At 46.3% G+C, this 10,931-nt stretch overlaps 1 long non-coding RNA gene across 2 annotated transcripts; it reads right to left on the bottom strand.

Moving 5' to 3' along the window:
* Positions 1-1,884: 1,884 nt before the first annotated feature.
* On the bottom strand, positions 1,885-10,930 carry LOC119715457 (uncharacterized). 2 transcript variants are annotated; one of them, XR_005262507.2, is made up of 3 exons: positions 10,683-10,930; positions 10,502-10,555; positions 1,885-2,233 (listed from the first exon to the last, which is right to left on the bottom strand). It is a non-coding gene; the product is annotated as an uncharacterized lncRNA (long non-coding RNA). The 2 variants fall into 2 exon arrangements; XR_011805703.1 differs by having other exon boundaries at positions 10,502-10,930.
* Position 10,931: the final 1 nt, after the last annotated feature.

Here is a 10,931-nt window from a genome sequence, read left to right as displayed (position 1 = left end):
TTGTGTTCAGCATTGGTTTCCCAGCAGTCACTGCAACCTTGGCTGTATTTTCCCAGAGCACCATCAGTTCACCCCAACCACGACACATCTCCAAATCCATTCAGCAAGAGTTCAATAAAACCTCACGCCTGCCTTTGAGGCAGTGTGACAGTCCCACAAGCTCTCCACACACTCTAGCACTGCTGGCCAGCCCTCTGGGCTCCCATGTTTTTTCCCATGCCAGTTCAAAAGCAGCCCTAGGCTTGCTCTCAAGGATTTTCCCCTGTATCTCTCCCTGGGGGCGGCAGGAATGATCCCTCTTTTGCTCAGCACCCATGATGCCTTAACCGGGCTCTGCAAACCCTATGAGGTCCAGCTCTTCTGCAGCAGAGAAGGCTTTGGGGCACCAGACAACATCCCCTTGCCTACGGATGATCGAGGATCAAGGAGATGGGGATGGGCTCTTCCCAGCAGTGCCTGTTAGGAGGGCAAGAGACAGTGACATTGCCTGCAACTAGAGTGGTTCAGCATAGACAGAAAGAAGAAAAAATGACTGTGGGAATAATTAAGCACAGTAGCAGGAGTCAGAGAGGCTGTGGGGTCTCTGTCCTTGGAGGTTTTCAAATCCTGGCTGAACAAAGCTCAGTGCATTAGGGTCTGAATTTGTTCTTGACCGCACTCTGATCAGAAGTTCAGAAGTGAAACCACACATGCCCCTGCAAACAGCAGTGATGGTGTGGTCTCTGTGACCTAGGAGTTAGCATTATTTTACAAATGGCTTGAAATGTACTGAGTAGGTGCACATAAAAGCCATTTCCTGATGAATCCAGAGGGCTCACACCCTCCAGCTGTTAGGTTATGCATATGCCAGGAAAGCAATGCACTGCAGCAGTTACATTACACCACAGCAGGTGGCCTGTACGAGCTATGCACACTGTCACGGAAGCCACAGAGCATGGCATACTGTTCTCTTTTATCCTAAAGTAAGGATAGAAGCAAACTGCTGTAAAGTGCATGCTCAAAACCAACAAATGCATAAATCCATAGTCAGATATGTACGAAAAAATATCTATGTTGGTGTCTAATTCTTCACACCATGCTAGAAAAGATTAATCTGTGTGTGAGGCAGGACAATTAAAGCCAAATTTGTTTAAATGAGTTTTAACTGTATTTTGATTAAATTAAAATACTTTCAGATAACCACAGTGATGACTGTAATATGATTAATGACTCATACAAAAATAAACTGTCTAATTTATTCATAGTAGGCCCAGTTAGACCTGCATGATTTGATTCAGTATTTTTCAGATAAATATTATTCTTGGAATCAACACTCTAGATTAATTGGTGCCAATTTCTGATGTCATTTCCCTAGGAGCTTTTTGTAGTGCAAGCCATTCCACAACTGCTTAGTCCAGCCCTGAAGCGGGGAAGACCCTTACTGTGATATTGTCTGACTGCAGAAATAGCAATGGGCTGCATTATTTGTGTACACATTATTTGTGTATACACATTATTTGGCATTCTAATGTCTCATGCAATAATTGGTCTTGTTTTGGAAGCATTCAGATGTCTAGCCTTTTCACAGCAGCTCTGCTGAACTACGGAAGGCCAACACGCAGCTTCTGGCTTCCATTTGTGCTTGTTAATACAGCACAGACAGGGACAAAGACAGGACAGAAGTTGAAAGTAAGCCTAAATACTAAAATAGCTGGCAAAGAGTCTGTACTCTGAAGCGCTGTAAAACCTCCCTACAGCGAGAATAACCCTTCCTCCTAACAGCCTCAGCCATCAGCTAACTGTCCTCAGAGACACACACTGGCATTTGTCATGTCCAAATCATTCTTATTTCCTTCCCTTTCAATTGCCTAGTGCTCCAAAAGAAAATACTGATTAAATAAACTATTAATGGTTAAAAGGTTTCATTTACTTCCACATAAACTTTCTTGAAGAATGTAGAATTCAAAGCCTCCCTCTCTTTATCGACAAGTAGTCTTTCTGCATACAAAGATGCACAGAGTTTAATTTTGATGTCCAGTCAATAGTCTCTTCTGCGCACTGATACTGGTGGGATAAACTTCCACAGCCACTAGCTGTGGTTGTTACAAGCCAGAAAGACGATACTTGCTTTAAAATGCTTTGGGCATCAAGTGGTATGCAGCCTGGAATTCAACTGCTAGATCCCACACAGCCTTTCTTGGCAAACCTCATATCCAGGAGCAGCAAAGTGACACTGATATGACCACAGGAGAGCCTGTAAACAAAAACAAATACTATATATGAAGAGATTACATTCTAACTGCAGGCACAGTGCTGGCGTGAAGCTGGACTGTTGGAAGCAATGCCCTAGGAATAGCTTTCAGAGGCAGCATGCCTTGCAGGCACTCCCTGAAGTGACTTCTCCCCTCACCCCTTGCATCCTGAATAAATGGGGTAAGATGAATTAACAATGATTTCAAATTTGGAACTTAATACACTCACTGTATTTACTGCAGCTGAAACTCAATAAAGAAAAAAAAATCACAGGTTTTCGTACCGAGTGAGAAAAATTATGTTATGTTTACGGCAAACTTGTGGATTTCAATCAGCTGAGAAGTCTTTTGTCAGCTTCCACGTGCTAGGTAGTGATTTTATACATGGAAAATATCATTGAGACATTCCTAATGCAATTATTACACCCACATAATTAGTGTAATAAATATATAAGCCTGTCATGGAGATAGACTAATGCACTTGCCATGCTGTTGTGCTACAGTGAATTCCCAATATTCTTGTCAGCTATTTGAGCACCCATCAATCTAAAAGGTTAACAACAAAAAACAAATTGCTTTCAAATTAAAAGACCCTCAAGTATGAATCACTGCTTACATGAAATTTAAATCCCCATGTAATACTAAAGGCTAGGCTTCCTTTTGATCTCGTACTACCCACATGTTAGCATGTATGAACTACAGCTGCTTCTGTGCACGCTCCAGTGCTAACATCTGTGGTATCCCAGCGCTGATGGAAAGTCTAATGGGAATTTCCATGGTTGTGGGTGTGGTGCTGAAAACACGCACGAATCATATCTTTCATTCAAGCAGTACCACTGCTTTGGAGTGGGATTTCTCAGTCTGAAGGCTATGGTCCCTTTTGATAGCTTTTTCAGACCTTGAGGCACCCATGTGTGAGAGGGCACTGACAAGGCCAAACAAGTCACATTCAGATCCTCTTCTGGCTGTGGCTGGTAGCAACTTAAGAGGTTGCTGAGAGTTACCAATGCTTCCTCGGCCACTGCCTATTACCTCATGGTCTAACAACTTGAGTTAACCTGAACAGCTGCGCTTCACTACTGTGACAAACACTGAAGCAGGTTCAGTGCTGTCTTTAGAATAAATGAGTGGAACTGAGTGACAGTGGAAGGTTAGAAGCAGCTTCATGGGTACTAAAGTAGAAGCCTCTCAAGGAAACATCAAAATCATTGCTGCTGCAAAAGAAGTACGCTGCCAACAGGAGATAAATAAACCTCCAGAACACATGTAAAATTAGATTAAGGGTAAATTAATTTATGCTGTACCAATTCCTGCAAACTGGAATCTAAGTAATGGTTCACCTACTCCAGGACTTGTAAAAATTATGGTAATGTAAATAATGATTGATAGCCTCAATAAAATGCAGTTATCTATGACAGCGTGATGACCCAGGCAACAGGGTCTAGGTACTTAATGCAAATCATTGCAGAGACTGAATGCACTGTTTTACCAGGCTGTGCATCAGGGACTGATAAAAGTATCTGTTCATATGTGTCCAAGAGGAAACACGGTGCCTTTTACCAAGAGTAACCAGCTAGACTGCAGTAATGTGCAATAGGGACTTTTTAGCAGTTAAAAAGGTGAAATACACAGAATTTGAGGTGAAAACACATGGAGGTACTCACACTGATCTCAATTTGCACAGTGCTGGATAATGCTGTTGTGCCTAAAGATCTGTAACAGTCAGGGTCCTTGAAGCCAGAAGTATGCTGACAGCTTAGGACTGGTGTGTGTAGCACACCCTGTGGTGAGATCTTACCCTAAGATTTTTGACTCTCTAAGCAAGTTCTTAGCCTTAGGCCTCTGCCTGCTGGAACTCATGCTGTGCACTGTTTGAAGGTGTTACTTCCCCAGGTTGTCAGGTATGTTATCCTGTTGCTCAGCCTTTCTTCTGCTTAGCTTCTTCCTTCTTTTTTATTTTTTTTTTCCTCTTTATGATACTTACAGCAGTTTTTCTTAGCTCAGGGCCGTATATCCTGACTGGTAACTGCATTTAAGTGATTTTTTTTAGATCCTTGGACGTCCTCTTTCAGACTACATCCATGTTTTCAAGGCCTCTGCTACTGCCTTAAACTCCACACTGTAACATGAGACACTCACTACAAAGCTTCTTTTCCCAAAGCAGGTTCTGATAACAAGTTGCTTAACAGGCCCTACTCCTTAGGCCTGACAAAGCTAGCAGGAGCTAGCTGTGGTCTGTCAACAGCAATGGTGATACTTTTTTATTGGGCCGCCAGTAGCTCAGAGAATCAGGACCTTGCACACACTCTTAAAGTATGTAGGTTTGTATCAGTCCTGTTTACTGTCTCAGCTGCCAAATTCTTTTTCCACTAAATGTAACATGATGGAGAAAGACCTGGGAAATCACAGATGCCAGCTGCTAGCTAGTTCAGGCTCTGCATCGTGTATATGCAGTCAGACAAATACCAGCAAGACCCTAAGCTTTGTATAGCTGTTCCAGTCAGAAAGGGACAGCAGTGACTAACATCCCTGTCTCTGCAGGGGCTTACATGTACATATCTTTTCAGCTTCCAGATGCGATGGGCTTATGTAAACAAATTTGACTGTAGGTAAAGGTATACTGGAGACACAAATACTTTCCAATTATCTCCCCTAACATATTTTGGTTTCACTTAGTAACTTGGTAGACATGAAAACGATATACCTCCATCTGGGAGACATGAAAGAGTAACATCACAGTAATTACTAGGGAATCACCGGCAACAGAAGAGAATTGAGAAGGACAAAACCATATGGTGGAGATCAAGTTACTTGAAAAAGAAAATCCAGTTTTGAAAAACAAAGAAATAATCACTGTTTCCATTTGCCACCAAAATCTCTTTCTAACTTTTAGGCTCCATTTTACATCTCTTTCTAATCAATATGAGCTTTGTTATTTGCAAAGAAGAGGCTTGCATGCCAACCAAGTCAGCACAAAAAGTTTGATAAGTGTGATATGCCAGTTTGAACACGGGACAATTACCCACCACAGAATGAGTTGTCCTAAGTTTCTGTATGATTCAGCCGGGGGACAAAAATCACAGCTTTTTTCCTTCATTCTCTTTGCTCAAAGCTCAAATAAACAGTCATGAAAAACTTCATCCTTAGCAGTTCACAGCCTTTGGAGCTGCTTCCCAGTAATGTTAAGGCTCTCACAAGCTGTCAGAGCAGAACTGAACAGCCTACATGTAAATGAACCCTTGCCCCACCACAAACTGCGCAGAACTGTTTCACACTACAACCAGTAACCACAAAAATGAAAATATGAGTAGTTTACTTTTGATATATTCTGAGTAGGAAAGAGTAGTGAAACCAATACAACTCTGCAGCACAAAGTAAATTTTCTCACAAAGCTCTACACAACATAGATTGGGCTGCTGAATGAGAAGTTGAAACTAAAAATCCCTTTTACGTTATTATATAATTATTAGATTATTATGTAACTAGATCTGGTGTCAAGGCAATAGTGAAAGTGTGCACTCAGTGTCTTTTTGGTTGTAAACAGCCATGCAAAAAATAGCAAGTGGTATTTCATCTCACGCCTCTACTTTTGAATGGCTCTCCTTGCAATGCAAGCAAGTTACTCAGTGCTGCCAAGAATACTGGATTCCTACTAGCAACAGTCAGCAGTTTCTTTTTGATTGCGAAAGCCCTAAGAGGCTTTGGCTGGCTAGCAGCTGCGTGTCGGAGCCTGAGGTGGATGATGACAGCAGCAGCACCACCACCTGTGCATGTAACACATGTACACATTCATACTCCACAGGAAGGAGAGGTGTCTCCCCCTTTTCCTTTGCACTGCAATGCAGCCTGGCTGGCCTCTGCTCTGCTGTGCTTCCAATAAGAAATTACTGTGGAGCCAAGTTTACTGTGGTAACGAATTAAACTACGATTTTTGTTGAAAAAAAATTACACTAACAAAGCAGCCAAGTAGAACTTCTCAAAGCATTGTATAACAACCAGAAATTTGGGGTTCAATTACATTACACTACCATGTTCACCAAGTATTTGCATCCTCTTTCGCCAGAAAAGACAGCCATGGTTACCACGGAAATGCTTTGTAATGCCCCATACATACTGATGGAAACAGCTCTAAGAAATTATAGAATCATAGAATATCCTGAGTTGGAAGGGACCCATAAGGATCACTGAATCCAACTCCTGGCACCACACAGCTCTACCCAAAAGTTTAGACCATGTGACTAAGTCCAAATGCTTCTTAAACTCCAGCAGGCTTGGCACAGTGACTACTTCCCTGGGGAGCCTGTTTCAGTGTGTGACCACCCTCTTGGTGAAGAACCTCTTCCTGATGTCTAGCCTAAACCTCCTGTCACACCATTCCTGTCAGTCCTATCACTGGTGATTAAGGAGAATTGGTCAGCACCTGCCTCTCCACCCCCCCTCACGAGGAAGTTGTAGACCGTGATGAGGTCCTGTCAACCTCCTCTTCTCCAGGCTGAACAGGCCCAGTGCCCTCAGCCACTCCTCATACGTCTCCCCCTCTAGGTCCTTCACCATCTTCGTTGCCCTCCTCTGGACACTCTCCAACAGTTTCATGTCCTTCTTGTGCTGTGGTGCCCAGAACTGCACACAGTACTCGAGGTGAGGCCACACCAGCACAGAGTGGGACAATCACTTCTCTTGACTGACTAACAGTGCTGTGCTTGATGCTCCCCAGGATATGGTTGGCCCTCCTGGCTGCCAGGGCACACTGCTGGCTCACATTCATCCTGCTGTCAGCCACAACCTCCAGATCCCTCTCTGCAGGGCTGCTCTCCAGCATCTCGTCACACAGTCTGTACATATAGCCAGGGTTGCCCCGTCCCAGGTGCAGGACCTGGCACTTGCTCTTGTTAAACTTAATGTGGTTGGTGATTGCCCAGCTCTCCAATCTGTCCAGGTCTCTCTGCAAGGCCTTTCCACCCTCATCTGAGTCCACAACTCCTCCAAGTTTGGTATCGTCGGCATTTGCTCAAAATACCTTCCTCTTCTAAAATATTGAAGAGGACTGACCCTAAAATGGAGCCTTAAGGGACCCCACTAGTGACCATCCGCCAGCCAGATGTGGGCCCATTTACCTTTTGAGCCCTGCCTGTCAGCCAATTGCTCACCCATCATATGATGTTTTTGTCCAGATATATGTTGGACAGTTTGGCCAGTAGGATCCTACGGGAAACCATGTCAAAAGCCTTGCTGAAGTCTAAAAAGATCACATCACCTGGTTTCCCTTGATCGATTAGATGGATGATCTTATCATAAAAGGAAATCAAATCTGTCAAACAGGACCTACCCCTCACAAACCCATGTTGCCTGGGACTGATGACTGCGTTGTCCCCCAGGTGCACTTCAGTAACTCCCAGGATAATCTTCTCCATAATTTTACTAGGCACTGACGTGAGACTGACAGGCCATTAGTTGCCAGGGTCCTCTTTCCTGCCCTTCTTGAAAATTGGTACAACATTTGCCAGCTTCCACTCAACTGGGACCTCTCCAGATTCCCAAGACCACTAAAAAATAATTGAGTGATGATGTCAGCCAGCTCTCTAAGCACTCTGGGATGAATTCCATCTGCACCCATGGACCTGTATGGATCCAGGTGGAGCTGCAAATCCTGCACATGTTCAGGGTGAGTTGGGAGTTTGTCATTCCCATCATCACGGTCCTCCATCTCAGGGCACCGGGGGTCCCGAAGCCCATCATCGGTGTTAAAGACAGAGGCAAAGAAGGCATTAAATGTCTCTGCTTTGCCTGTGTCCTTGTCTGTGAGGTAACCATCCCCAACAAGTAGCGGACCTATGTTTTTTTTGGTCCTCCTTTTTCGGTTCACATATCTGAAAAAAAAACTTTTTATTGTCTCCCACAGACATGACCAGCTTCAACTCTAGTTGGGCTTTGGCCACACAAATTTTCTTCTTGCAAGTGCGAACAGTGTCCCTGTATTCCTTCCACGTTGCCTGACCCTGCTTCCAGCAGCCATACACTTTCTTTTTATGCCTAAGCTCCAGTAGAAGATCCCTGGTCAGCCAAGACAGCTTTCTGTATCGCTTGCTTGACTCGTGATATTTTGGAATTGCCTGATCCTGTACTTTTATGAGGCAGGGCCTAAAGACTGATCAGTCCTGATGCACCTTGCTAACTAGTTCCCTGAGCAGCCTGTGGTCTGCTCTCCCCATATGCAGGGCTGAAGTTTGGGTGGCAGTTTTCCTTCTGTCACCAAAAATTTTAAGCTCAACCACTCCATGGTCACTATAACCAAGACAGCCACCAATTGCCACGTCTCCCACAAGACCCTCTCTGTTCTCCAGCAACAGCTCTAGGAGGGCACCTTTCCTACTTGCCTCCCTTAGCACCTGCACCGAGAAGGTATCAGAGAGGTGCTTTAGGAACCTCCTGGACACGCTTGGGCTGACCATGTGGTAATTCCAGTTGATGTCTGGCAACTTGAAGTCCCCCATAAGGACAAGGGCAGTTGATCTCGAGGCATTTCTTAGTTCCTCGAAGACTAATTCATCAGTGTTGTCATGCTGGCCAGGTGGTCTGTAACAGACTGCCACGATGACATCCCCTTTATTTGTTTGTCCCTTAAGCCTTACCAGGAGGCTCTCAACTTTGCCATCACCAACAGCAAGCTGCACACAGTCCAGCCCCTCCTTTACATACAACGCTGCCCCACCGCCTCGCCTGCCCTGCCTGTCCCTCCTGAGGAGCCTGTAACCATCCCTTGCAACACACCAGTCACAGGACTCATCCCACCATGTTCCGCGTATGCCAGTGATGTCGTAGCTGTGGGACTGGGCCAAGACTTCTTGCTCAACCACTTTATTCCTCATCCTGCATGCGTTTGCATAGGAGCACTTCAAATGTGCTTCATTGGACATAGCACCAGATGGATCAGACCAAAGGACCTCCCTAGCCCACAGTCCCGCTGATTCTAGTACGTATCCCTTAGCTCAACACCGGCAGGCCTGGTTTCATCCCTTTCCCCTTTTGACTCTAGTTTAAAGCCCTATCTATCAGCCCCACTAACTGCTGGGCAAAAATCCTTTTCCCCCTCTGAGAGAGGTGAATCCCATCTGGTGCCAGCGGGCCTGGTATCACATAGACCCTCCCATGATCAACAAACCCAAAGTTTCACTGATGGCACCAGTCTCAAAGTCACATTTTGATGCACCAAGTGTGCCTGTCAACACTGATCCCCCCTATCGGAAGGCCAGAGGCAAACACAAACTGTACCCCTGAACCTTTAAGTAGTTGCCCTAAAGCCCTGAAGTCTGTTTTGATCACTCTTGGACTTCTCCTTGCTACCCCATCATTACCAGCCTGAAAAACCAGTAACGGCTAGTAGTCAGTGGGCTGTACCAGGCGAGTGACTTTCTTAGCAGTGTCTCTCACCCGAGCCCCAGGGAGGCAAGACTTCCGCGTGGGTTGGGTCTGGTGGGCATATTGGGCCCTCTGACCCTTTCAGAAGGGAGTCTCTCATGATGATAACCCTTCTTTCTTTATTGACAGATGTAGAAATGCAGGGGGTAGGTTGCCTTGCCTTAGGCACCCTCTCCAACTGGGACAGGCTTTCATCTACAATGTTGTTTTGACTGTCAAGTTCTAGAGCCTCATACCTGTTATATAAGGGTAGATGGGCAGGTGAGGTGGGCAGGGAGAGGGCTCACCTACCATGCCGAGCAGAACCCTGCTTCCGTTCCCCCTCTTGGCCTAGGTTCCCTTCTACTGCCTGGTGGGATGAGGAAACTTTTGTCTCTGCGTAGCAGGAGACATTTGTACTGTGGCAAGTTTGAGGGTTTGTCTTAGAGAAGGTAAAGTATGCTTCTACCAGTCAATTTGCCTCTCTGATTCCCTGATGCTCCTGAGCCTACTCAACTCCTCGCAAAGCTCAGCCACCAGGCTGAGCAATTCTTCAGCCTGGGCACACCTCCCACAGGCACACCCAGCGCTGCTGCTGTCAGACACTGACAGAAGACTCAGGCACAGCCTGCAGCCCAAGAGCGGGACGGCCGCGTGTTTCCCTGAGACCTCCGTCTGGGTCGCCACGTCGCTAGCTGTGGCTGGAGAGGCCATGAGAGGTGCGGAGGCCATGGCTGGGCTCTTTGCGAGCAGGTTACAAGCTGAAAAACTGCTGCAAAAGAGCGGTGAGGGGTCCTCCCTGCTCGCCCTGCCCAGAATGTGTTTGCCCTGGAGCCAATTGCCTCAGAGAGATCAGGGCCGTTACCTCTGTTTACCTGTGTAGCTGCCTCAACTTTAAGCGTTCCTTGTGGCTGGGTTCTCTTCACTGCCTGAGGAACATTAGGGAAACAGATTAACAGCCCGTGGCATGGGAGCAGTAACCATTAAAAGCGGCGCTGGCAGAGTTCAGGCACTGCACCGTCCCTTTCTTGCCACCACTGTGAGGGATCCGCTCACCCGGGCTGGGGGTCTGCGCGCGCGGGGACGAAGTTAAGGTGGGGGGCTAACGCTGACAAGACGACGGAAACTTCTGGAAAGCCTCACTAACACCTCACAAACAGCGGCAGTAACACCTGCGGCGAGAAGACCCAGCCCGCTCTTCTGAGGAGAGCGCAGCCCATGGAGCAGGCGCCATCCTCCACCGCCCCCTCACGCACACGACGCCGCCCGTTCTCCTCACGCCAACCGCCGCCACCAACCGCCGCC

Source organism: Anas platyrhynchos, chromosome Z (genome assembly GCF_047663525.1).
Source record: "Anas platyrhynchos isolate ZD024472 breed Pekin duck chromosome Z, IASCAAS_PekinDuck_T2T, whole genome shotgun sequence".
Lineage (NCBI taxonomy): Eukaryota > Metazoa > Chordata > Aves > Anseriformes > Anatidae > Anas > Anas platyrhynchos.
The sequence above is the reverse complement of the archived record's forward strand: the minus strand, read 5'-3'. Positions and strand labels throughout refer to the sequence as shown.